This window comes from Amblyomma americanum, chromosome 1 (assembly GCF_052857255.1).
Source record: "Amblyomma americanum isolate KBUSLIRL-KWMA chromosome 1, ASM5285725v1, whole genome shotgun sequence".
Classification (NCBI taxonomy): Eukaryota; Metazoa; Arthropoda; class Arachnida; order Ixodida; family Ixodidae; genus Amblyomma; species Amblyomma americanum.
This window is the reverse complement of record NC_135497.1, coordinates 282,818,565-282,827,551: the sequence shown is the minus strand read 5'-3', so window position 1 is coordinate 282,827,551 and position 8,987 is coordinate 282,818,565.

The following is an 8,987-nucleotide window of genomic DNA, read 5'->3' as shown; positions in this document are numbered from 1 at the left end:
CAAGGAACTTCGATGTCATCGGCGACGCTCTGAACATAGTAAATGATATTTCGAATGCAATCCTCGAATCGAAGAAAAGGGAGACTGTTTATTCGAGCGTTGTACTTCTTCCGCGTAATGACGCCGATGATCGCCATTATTTCAGGCCCAACACACTACTGCTACCACTCGGTCTAACGAGGTGGACAGTAAGAGTAAAATCAATGGAAAGGTTCGTTGAAAACTATGAAAGGGTGCTGGCGACTTCGAAGGGACTGGTAGAAGTTCAAGGATCTTAGTGGCACCAGCAAGACAGCCATAAAATGATATAAGAAAGTATTAAAGAAGTTCGAAACATTATTGGGCATAAACCTTTCTATAGCTCTGTTTGGCCCGTGCGAAGAATTAGCGAGGATACTACAACGCCCAGTTTACCGCGCTGCAGGAGCAAAAGAAGCAGCAGAGGATCTTTGTGGCCGCTTGTCAAGGCTGTCGTCTGACGCCTCATTCGACGTCCTATGGCAGCGGACGAACTAAAGAGCAACAGAGTTAGGTCTAAAGGAGCCTCGTGTGCCCAGAGTTTGGCAGCCGCCCAGAAGGCTTCAATTCACAGATGAGTCTGAGGAGCCTGCAGCGTTTGACGGCAGGTTCATCGCAGAGGAAAGAGTTTTTGCCGCTATGGATCGTATTACCAGCGAGATCCGACGGCGATTTGAACAGCCTGGCATGGAGCAGCTAATTAGCCTCGAGCGCATTCTGACTGACGCTGCTGAAGGTGGAAACTTTGCGGCAAATGACCTAAATGAGCTTTTTTAGGCGCACACGCTGCAGATTTTGAAATCAGCAGGCTTTCAGCGCAACTCGTGCTTCTCCCAACGCTCCTGTGTGACGACGGTCCCGTCGTAAGTGAGCGCGTTTTGCAGATTCTGCAGGGGAAGTCTGCAGACATGCTTGAGACGATGGAACAAGTTATCCGGTATCTGCAACTCGTGTTCTCTGTGCCTGCGTCAGCTGCTTCAGGAGAGCGATCTGTCAGTGATCTAAGGCGAGTAAAACCATTTCTGAGCAATCCAATGACGCAGAGGAGGCTGACTCAACTTCTCCTCCTCCACGTTAACAAGAAAAGAGCTGCGGATCTCAACTTGAAGGCCGTTATGAAAGAGTTCGTGTCTAGAACTGCTGAACGAGCAGTAACCTTCGGCCTCCTTTGAAAACCTCTCCTGCCTAACGCCCTCTTGTCATGCCAGCCATGAAGCTCGTCAATCTGCAATAATAGCTTTGTACCTAATGCTTACATATACTTTCATACTTTCTTGTCTGCTTGTATGAATATATCACATCACATTTGCTTCACTGTGGGAGTGTATGCAGATATATTAAAAAATGATTTTTCGCAACCTTCGAACCTGTTTTGTTATTTGCGCGGTCTGCGCAGGTTCTCAGTACTTCTGAAATTTCCAACCATTTTTCATGTGTGTACCAGTGCAGAATAAGTGAAGTTGAAAATCAGTAAAATTTAATACGTCTAAAATAAGTTAAAACATTATAACTGCTGTCATTCCAATTACACTAATTAAAATAATAAAAAGTAACGTAAATAAATAAGAATTGATCACAAATATTAAGAAATAAATAATAAACACAGCATTACTGGCTACCTACGCGATCACATTCGTAAAAAGACAACAACACTTGCCCCCCCCCCCCAACACTCTTGAAAACGTTCTGGGATCCCTGGCCTCGCCTATTCCCGTTTATCAGGGCGCCCACCTGTATCTGACGAGTGGCTTGGTCTTGCCATTTCAGAAGCTGCGTGTATACAGTGGCTGCGAAGGTGGAGCTGCTCGCTCCGCGCTGGTGTTATTTTGAATCCATCTCTGCCATTGGTTGCATGCACGGTCCCAATGTTTTGTTAGAAAACTTTGGTTATTACCCATTCGCCACTATCACTCATGGGAAATCCCTTAGTAATGGGTATATAAGCCTTACTCCATTGTATCCATTAGGAGGTGAGTGTATAAGAATTGCATGTTGTGCTGTACAGTGGAACTGAAGTGCCGCCCTCACTGCTGGTCCTTGCAAATAGTTGATTAAGTTGTTTACTGTAACAACTGGCGGATATTCACGCTCGTGTAAGGTTGCTTCACCATTTTCGATAATGTCACATTCATGTTGTTTCAGAGCTCAGTTAATGCTAGGGAAAGGTTATCCGAACGTTATTTTGTAACATTACAAAAAGGTTAAGGAAAAAAAGGACCTTAAGAACATTGCATTAACGTTTGAACAAAAAGAAATGTAACATCGTTGTCATGTATTGGTGGTATACCTGGGGACCTTGAGGTTTCACTTCATCACAGCATAGCTTTTTGTGAAGCAGCAACCGCTTATTATAGCTCGAGTGCCCCATGAGTATCAAGACAAAATATCACTGAAAAGAAATTGCATTAATTTCTTTTTGCTTTGAAGAATCTGTAGTTCATAAATGTAACATTCCTAACTTCCAAGTACTGTACTACAGCAGTTATGCTATCTGTGCAAAACTTCGTCGCAACTTTTAGCGCTGTGCTCTTCTTAGGTGGAAACAAAGCTGTGGCCACCAAACGCTTGTTCACCGTGTGGCACCTGCCAGCTGGGGGAATTTGGGAATTCTTGTAACATGGCTGCAGATTTCATCAATGTAGTTCTGCCTGGGCAGCGATTTGAATGGGTCGCCTAACAGAGCTTATTTCTTTCAGAACAAATGTAAACCGCCTCTAGTGCAGCGCGGTCGCTTTACCCTGCATTTTTGTATTACTGGCGACCTACGCGATCACAGGCAAGAACAGGTCCTGAGCAATGACCACCCAAGTGCTTTCTTTACACCGTGCCTTCGAAATGTTCTCTTCTGTTTACTGAACGTCGCGGTCTGAACCAAGACTCCGGATTCATCTTCCAAAGGACTCGAGGAAAGAATACGACCGGCTCCACGGCCTGTTCCAAGCGCTCAGACGACGTCTCCTGCAAGCGCCTCACTATCATTGCTCACGAAAACAAACATGCACCCAGGTGCTCTTTGACCCACGGCGGACCTACGGATGGATCGTCCCACCTGCGGTACCGGCAGCGGCATGTGCCGCCATATTGCCCCTGGGCACATTTGTATACCCCGGTGTTCAAATGATTTCGATCTGATTACCTGCCTGTGCATGCCTGCAGAAGATACGTTGGACGGCCATGGAATCCAACGGCCGGGGCGAAGAATTTCTAAGCCTCATGTGAATCACTGAAGACTCACTGGACTGATACCAGCGTGTGGGAGGGCGGCGATGGCTCTCCAGATTGCGAGCAGCTCAGCGTGCAGGTCGGCACTGGAAGGAATGTGGCACGTGTAGGCCCCCAGTATGCAGAGGTCTGGGTACAGATCCAACGCCATTCGAGGTTGGTCGCCAGAGAGCGGCATCAGTGTGTATGTCGAGGGCATCTGAGTGCGCATCCGCAAGCTGACACATTGCAACGAGCTCGCAGAGGGGTACACTTTCACGAGCTATGGGGCGACAAAAAAAAACGAGAAACGATCGGAAGGTCGGAGAGACTGACTGAGTGCGGGGAGCATGGTCATGTCGCTGGAAGTTCCAAGCCATAAGGCGCCGGCCTTCTAAGGTATTTTCCAAGTGAATTTGATGTCGATGTTGGCCACGCGGATGTTGTCGTGCAGTGGCGGCAAGGCAGCAGTGAGTTCAAATGCAGGCACCTTGGTGTGCTTAGGGAGCCCAGTGATGGTTCATTATGTAGACCTATGAAGGCGTTTGAGATTCTTGATGCAGGCATGACTGCATATTTTTCTTGCAATGTGCTGAGCGCGAGGTGCACATAACGCCACCAAGACGGCTCAACAGTGGCTCCTTATGCTGTGAGACGACGCCAGGAGCCCATGGCTCGAAACCCGCACATCAGTGAGAATAATAGGGCTGCTATGATGAGGTGGGCAAATAAACACTTGGGGTGGGCGGATGACCAATGGGAAAGAGTGATTGCGTTAGACGATTCGAAGTTCTTGTCCTGTGGAAGTGGTGGAAGTGATGGGATTCGTTACATACGTCTCCTCAAATGCACTTGATATGGACCTCGCTTACTTTCGACGTTTAACCATAGATGCGGGAACGTAATGGCACGAGGCTGATTCTCCGCTCATGGCCTTCTTCACCAAATTCAAGGTACCATGACCAAAAAGTATAAGCGTGCACAGGTCTCTCCATACGGAGGGTGCGACATTCATGGTAGCGCCTCTTCAGGGAACAACAGGATGCAAAATTGGCGCCTCTCTCCCTCATGCCGATTGGAGGGACACTTCCCCCTTGCCTTCCCTCTGTTTATTAGGGAGTTCTTCAAAAAGTTATCTTTCTTGGGCGTGCAAGAGTTTTGGCTCTGGATACGTGTTTCATCAGAACGATGACCCTAACTACTCTTCTACACTCGGGAAAAAGTGGTTGAAGAAGAAGGAGAGGACAAGCCGGACTGCCGACATTAATTCAGTTGACCATCTCTGAATATATTTCGCGCATCGTCCGAAGGACGAAAATGCCAGCAACTCTGAGCAGAAAGTCGAACAGTTGCTGCAGTAGTGGGGAAACAGAAACGAGATGTTCACTGACATCTTCCTGGACTCCATGCCTCGACGGTGTCAAGCAGTGATCGACGCAAATGGCTTTCGTGCGAAGTGCTGACAGCATTACGTTATTACGAAAAGGCATTCTTGAAATTTGTGCCTCATTTTGTAATAAAAACCCATATTACCGCCGATATCATCACGCAGTGCAGAAAATGGTTCTTCAATAAATTTGCTGTGGGAACAAACTTTGGCTTAACCTTTAATGCCCAACGCCGTTGTTCACTGAGCAACAGCAGAAACATATTTTTTTTCTCGCATACTAGGCCAGCTTCGATTTTTCGGGGCCTTTCTGTTGTAAAGCAACACCCTTTGAACTTCATAACAAAAAAACAGACGGCTGCTCTCGCGCCTTTTTGATAAAAAGTGGCATTCAGTGAAGCCAGTTGGCCGCCCTTCGCACGTTGATGAGAAAGGTGAGCGACGACTGATTTTTTTCATGATGGCAGGATATAGAGAGTATTACAGTGACCGCCATTTTGTTGCCTGCGGAGCACTGCGAAAGGCTGCGGGCGTGTTTAATAGGATTATCGCCTCCTGCTGCGGCCTGCTCTGCTGAAGCTAAGCCCTGGAAAACAAAATGGCGTCCGTGATGTCACGTGGATACCCTCTATTCCAATCACTTGATAAGAGAACAAACAGGCTGAATATTACATATACATAGCCTTGCGTGGCTTGTGAACCTGCGATTAAGGAGAATAAAGAGACAGTTCCCAGTGCTCAGCTGCACGTAAAACATACTTTTTTCCAACCTCATATTTATGGTTTTTATGCACTGTATAAATCAAAATGTTTGCCATGAAAGGGTTAATATTGTCACGTAGTGGTGACGGCAGTCGAAGCAGCGATGAAGACGGATGAAAGGGTCTTCTAAAAGAAAATTGTTTATTGGGCTGACTTGCGCCCAAAATGGACTGAATCACTCGGCGGCGGCGAAGCGACAAGCATGCTCTGCGGTCGTCGAACAGAATGCCGGCCGCTGTCGGCCGTGCTCAATTTAAAGCTGATAGCGAACTTTCGAGATAAAGAGCGCAAAGTTACTAGAACATTCCGGAACAACGTAGAATCAGCTCCGCCTGGCTGCGATCAATCGAGATAAATCTAGTCGCTTCTTGCGTAGCGTACAAAGCGATAAAGTGATGTGGCGGCAGATTTGAAAACCGAAGACACTGCAAATATTCGCGGCATTACTCCCCTCTCAAAGAAGCATCGACCCGATGCATTAAAACAAATAATGCGACTAGTAAGGAAAAAAAACGGATCTTGCGAAAATAGAGCATGGAAATGCAGCGGCCTTTATTTAGCGCGCATAATACGGCTTCAGACGGACTACATGGTCAACGTCTGGTCGTACGCGGCGTCGCTGGGATGCAGTCATTGCGTCAGGGATGACTTCATAATCCAGTTCACCCAGCCGACGAAGAACCTTGTACGGGCCGAAATAGCGGCGCAAAAGCTTTTCACTCAATCCACGGCGGCGAATGGGCGTCCACACCCAGGCTTGGTCTCCTGGCTTGTATTCCGCATTGCGTCTTCGTAGGTTGTAGCGTCTGGCGTCGGACCGCTGCTGATGTTTGATCCGTAATCGGGCAAGCCTTCGATCTTCTTCTGCGCGTTGAATGTAGGCGGCAACGTCGACGTTCCCTTCTTCTGTAACGTTGGGCAGCATGGCGTCTAGCGTGGTCGTGGCCTCCCTGCCATGGACGAGCCTAAAAGGCGTCTTTTGGGTGGTCTCCTGCACTGCGGTGTTGTAGGCGAAGACGACGTAAGGCAGGATGACATCTCAGGTTTTGTGTTCGGCATCGACATACATGGCGAGCATATTGGCGATGGTTTTGTTCAGGCGCTCGGTCAGTCCGTTGGTCTGCGGATGGTATGCTGTTGTCCTCCGGTGGCTGGTTTGGCTGTAGCGCAGGATGGCTTGCGTTAGTTCCGCCGTGAATGCCGTTCCTCTGTCCGTGATGAGCACATAGGGGGCGCCGTGTCGAAGAAGAATGCACTCCAAGAAAAATTTGGCGACTTCTGCCGCTGTTCCGTTCGGTAGGGCTTTCGCCTCAGCGTAGCGGGTCAGGTAGTCGGTCGCTATGATGATCCACTTATTTCCAGATGTTGACGTTGGAAAAGGGCCAAGCAAGTCCATGCCAATCTGCTGAAAGGGCCTTGAGGGAGGTTCAATGGGGTTCAGAAATCCTGCTGGTCGAGTGGGAGGAGTCTTTCGTCGCTGACAATCTCGGCAGGTTTTCACGTAGTGTGCGACATCAGCAGACAGTCGGGGCCAGTAATACTTGTCTTGAATGCGGCGGAGGGTGCGAGTAAACCCGAGATGTCCAGCTGTCGGCTCGTCGTGTGAAGCCTGTAGAACTTCTTCGCGGAGACGAGTAGGTACAAAAAGGAGGTAGGCTGTTTTGTTCGCTGTAAAGTTCTTCACAAGGACCTCATTCTGCACACATAAGGAAGACAGTCCTCGCTTCAATGAAGCGGGGGGTGAAGAAACCTTGCCTTCCAGGTACTCGATGAGGCCTTTTAGGTCGTGGTCCGAGCGTTGCTGCTGAGCAAAAGAGATGGGGCTGATGGGTCCCAGGAAGGCGTCCTGATCGTCGTCCGGCGGCGGTGCATCTACAGGGGCTCGTGAGAGGCAATCGGCGTCAGAGTGCTTGCGTCCGGACTTGTAAACGACGGTGACGTCAAACTCCTGGAGACGTAGACTGCATCGAGCGAGTCGGCCAGAGGGGTCCTTCAAATTGGCAAGCCAGCAGAGCGCGTGGTGGTCGCTGACCACCTTGAACGGCCGTCCGTAGAGGTAGGGGCGGAATTTCGACGTAGCCCAGATGATGGCAAGGCACTCCTTCTCAGTACTCGAATAGTTAGCCTCGGCCTTGGAAAGGGAACGGCTAGCGTATGCGATGACCTTCTCCAGCCCGTCACTTTTTTGAACGAGAACGGCGCCTAGTCCCACGCTGCTTGCGTCGGTATGAACTTCAGTATCGGCGTTTTCATCAAAATGCGCAAGAATCGGTGGGGACTGTAATCGACGCTGAAGTTCCTTGAAGGCTTGTTCTTGTGGCGCTTCCCATTTAAACGGCACGTCTGCCTTCGTCAGTTGGGTCAGGGGCTCGGCGATGCGCGAAAAGTTTTTCACAAATCGTCGGTGGTATGCGCACAGTCCGAGAAATCTGCGCACTGCTTTCTTATCGGCCGGCGGTAGAAACTGTTCAATAGCCGCTGTTTTCTGCGGGTCTGGGCGTACTCCTTCCTTGCTAACGATGTGGCCTAGAAACAGCAGCTCTTCGTAAGCAAAGTGGCATTTCTCTGCTTTCAAGGTTAGGCCAGACGACTTGATTGCGTCTGGTACTGTTCGAAGTCTTTTGAGGTGCTCTTCAAAGTTCGAGGCGAAGACAACGACGTCATCTAAATATACCAGACAAATTTCCCACTTTAGGCCTGCCAGCACTGTATCCATTACTCGCTGACACGTCGCTGGTGCGGAACAGAGACCAAATGGCATCACCTTGAACTCAAACAGCCCATCCGGAGTCATGAATGCTGTCTTCTCGCGATCTCTTTCATCGACATCAATTTGACAGTAGCCGCTCTTGAGGTCCATCGATGAGAAATATTTGGCGTTGCAAAGGCGGTCCAGTGTGTCGTCGATGCGGGGGAGGGGGTAGACGTCCTTCTTTATTATGTTGTTCAAGCGGCGGTAATCCACGCAGAATCGATGTGAGCCGTCTTTCTTCCTCACTAGAACAACCGGTGCCGCCCATGGGCTGTTTGAAGGCTGGATGACGTCGTCGCGAAGCATTTCTTGGACTTGGTCTCGGATGGCTTGTCGTTCTCGCGGTGACACACGGTAGGGGCTTTGACGGAGAGGTCGGACGTGTTGATCCGTTATAATGCGATGCTTGGCAATTGGCGTCTGTCGCACCTTCGGCGACGTCGAAAAACACTCACTGTATAGCTTTGAAGCAGATTGCGGATCTGGTCTTGTCTGTTCCTGTGCAGGGCTGGGTTGATGTCGAAAGTGGGCGAGTTCTCTTGGTCAGGCGAATCTTCTGCGGAGGGGTCGGATAGGGCGAAGGAGTCTCGTACGTCAGATATTTCATCGAAGAAAGCAATCGGCGTTCCTCTGTTAATGTGCCGGTTTTCTTCGCTGAAGTTAGTCAGCAGCAGTTCGGCCTGGCCATTGCGCAAATGTGCGATGCCTCTTGCGATGCTGATTCCTCGGTCTAGGAGCAACTGCATGTTGCCCTCGATGATGGCTTCGGCGTTAATGGCTTTCGTGGCGCCTACGGTCAGGATAACGCTTGATCGGGGTGGGACGCTCACTTCTTCGTCCAGGACACTCAGGGCAACGTGATTTTCC